The sequence below is a fragment of the Cynoglossus semilaevis genome, chromosome 15, assembly GCF_000523025.1.
Source record: "Cynoglossus semilaevis isolate Cse_v1.0 chromosome 15, Cse_v1.0, whole genome shotgun sequence".
NCBI classification, from domain to species: domain Eukaryota; kingdom Metazoa; phylum Chordata; class Actinopteri; order Pleuronectiformes; family Cynoglossidae; genus Cynoglossus; species Cynoglossus semilaevis.
In genome coordinates, this window is record NC_024321.1 from 14066420 (window position 1) to 14069162 (window position 2743).

General features: G+C 45.4%; 1 protein-coding gene across 5 annotated transcripts in view; it reads left to right on the top strand.

Annotated features, from left to right (window-relative positions):
* Nucleotides 1-2743, top strand: part of unc5a (unc-5 netrin receptor A) — a 143558-nt gene that overhangs the window by 107929 nt on the left and 32886 nt on the right. The window lies entirely within an intron of this gene.

The window sequence follows — 2743 nt, forward strand, 5'->3', positions numbered from 1 at the left end:
GGGGGTGGGGGGAAAATTTTTTTTTTTTTTTTTTTTTTTTTTTAGGAATCACAGTGTTTTAAATTCAGTTTTGCAGCATTAGCTGTGAATGTGTGGACGTGGTGCATGTCTGAGGAGTGTGGGGGGGGGGTAATAGTCCTATGTACAAAAGTGGGCTGCTGCAGAAAATATTTGGGACCCACTGCTGTAAGGCAAGGTCAGTAACTGTTGTTCCACCGAAAAACATTTATCCAATCTTTTAATTAATGTGGACTACAGATACATAAAGGATAAAGTTCTGATATGACAGAACGAGATCCGGGGTGGTGCAGTGGGTGGGCCTACTGCCTTCCACCACAAGGTTCTGGTTTCTGATACATCCGGTCCAAAAACCAAATCCCTGTGATTTCTGCTGCGGCGGCGGCGGCGGCGACCGCTGGCAAAGAGACAGAAGTGATTCTTTTTCCTCTGATATGACAAAACAGAACAAATAATCCGTGGTCCCCGTGGACACGTCTCCACCTGTGCGGACGTTTTAACTTTAAAACTTCATATCAGAATATAACTGCGGCGACACCTGCTGCTGTCGTCACAGCGGTGCCTTCCGACCTAATAATAGAGCTGAGAATTAAACCGTGCCTCTTGTGATTAAAAACCTGCAAGATTAGGCGCTGTGGGCTGTGGACTCAACCGCGACGACACGCGTGTCAGACGTGTGCATGTGTGCACGGGGGCTGTGATTGTTCTCCACATGCAGTCAGTTGGTTTGCATATACACTGTGGCCCAGTGTGTGTGTGTTTGTTTGGTTTGGTTTGTAGTGTATGTTCAGCTTCATATGGGTCACGATTCCACTCTGATCTCTGGACTAGAACAAACAGAGCATACAGTACAGTACAGTACAGTACAGTACAGAACAGAACAGTACAGTACACCAGTGTGCCACCAACAGGATGCTCAGGTCTATACGGAGCATCAACCAAAGGCAAACTTTTACATGAGTAGGTTGAGCCAGAAGTTCCAACTTGTTTCCTCACCTGAATGAGGATGATAAAGTAAATGATAAAAAAAAAATTATGCAGAACGAGGGATTAAACCAGATTCATTTTTTTATTAAATATTTGATATTCATTTACAAGTTAAATGATGTTTCACCTAACACCCAACGGTTTGTTTTGTTCCTTTGGCATCAGAAATAAATGAAAGAGTAAATTCTTCAAGTACAGAATTTTTTCGAAAAGAGTAAAAACTTTTCTACAAGAAGAATTGCAGGGGCAACATGGAATCAGAATGTGGGCTGCATGTGCCCTGTGGGCCACTGCTGCAACACCTGGAGTTTAAGAACTGCCTTATGTAAATGACCAAAATGTGTGTGTGTGTGTCTGTTCATATTTATGCATACAATGGTGTAGCTGATGCAGTGAACCCAGGAGCTTGGTCTGCCCATCATCAGAGGTCAGCAGATCTTCCCCAGACAGGCAGGATACATACACAGAGATGCCAGTCATTGTTCCCCCTATGTACACACACACACTCTCTCTCTCTCTCTCTCTCTCTCTCTCTCTCTCACACACACACACACACACCAAGTCACTCAATATTTGCACTGACAGCGCAGTGCGAGGAGCGGCTCTCTGAAGAATGCCTGTCCCAATCTGTTCCCAGCAGATGTGTTTCCATAGACAATTGCCGTGTGAAGTATTATAATAAGCAAAACAGCAAGATGGTTTTTGGCTTGTCAGCACCTCTCATACTTCAACCATGTCTGCAGGCTATTAGCAGAGATGGAAAACTTCCCCCCCGAAACAAAGGCGCCCCCTTCTCTGCCAGTGTAATGGAGCAACGCAACTGCAGAGTAAGCCGTAGTTACTCTGCAACGGAAACATCCCGAGTCTCCGCTCCTCACATCTGTAATCCCCCTCATTAGAACATGACTGGCGTCCATTCCGTCAGGTTATTGTTTCGAGTATCGCGTGTATGGAAATCAATGGGCGTTTTGTGTTACATCTCTAAAATAAACACAACCCACCCCCCACCTCCCACCCCCCAGCAGGCTCATTTCCATAGCGCTAACAAGTGAAGCCTGTGACTGCTGATATGCAAAACGAGTGTAAGTGTAATGGAGCAACGCAACTGCAGAGTAAGCCGTAGTTACTCTGCAACGGAAACATCCCGAGTCTCCGCTCCTCACATCTGTAATCCCCCTCATTAGAACATGACTGGCGTCCATTCCGTCAGGTTATTGTTTCGAGTATCGCGTGTATGGAAATCAATGGGCGTTTTGTGTTACATCTCTAAAATAAACACAACCCACCCCCCACCTCCCACCCCCCAGCAGGCTCATTTCCATAGCGCTAACAAGTGAAGCCTGTGACGGAGCAAATGCAAAATCAGTGCAGGGCAAATAATAAATACGCTGGCAGCTGGCCAGAGCCCAAATGGCAGACAGGTGTTAGAGGGCACGGGAAGGATGGTGAGAAAAAAACATATTAGTCCCAGTCTTCACGGGCACAGGAAATTGGGATGACACAACAACAATTATTTCCTGTAATGTGAGTAATGAAGGTAATTAACCTAATTTGCAGTAGCATCCCAATTTAGGGTTGTCAAAAATGATTATGCAAAGCCCATAAAACTGTTCATCCATCTTGGGTCTGCTTTCGAATGCGGAGGCTAATCTATTGGCAGAGCGTTTGTTGTTTGCGTCATGTGTTTGTTTGTCAGAGTGAGGTCAGTGCCGGATGAAAAATGGGCCGACACTTATTT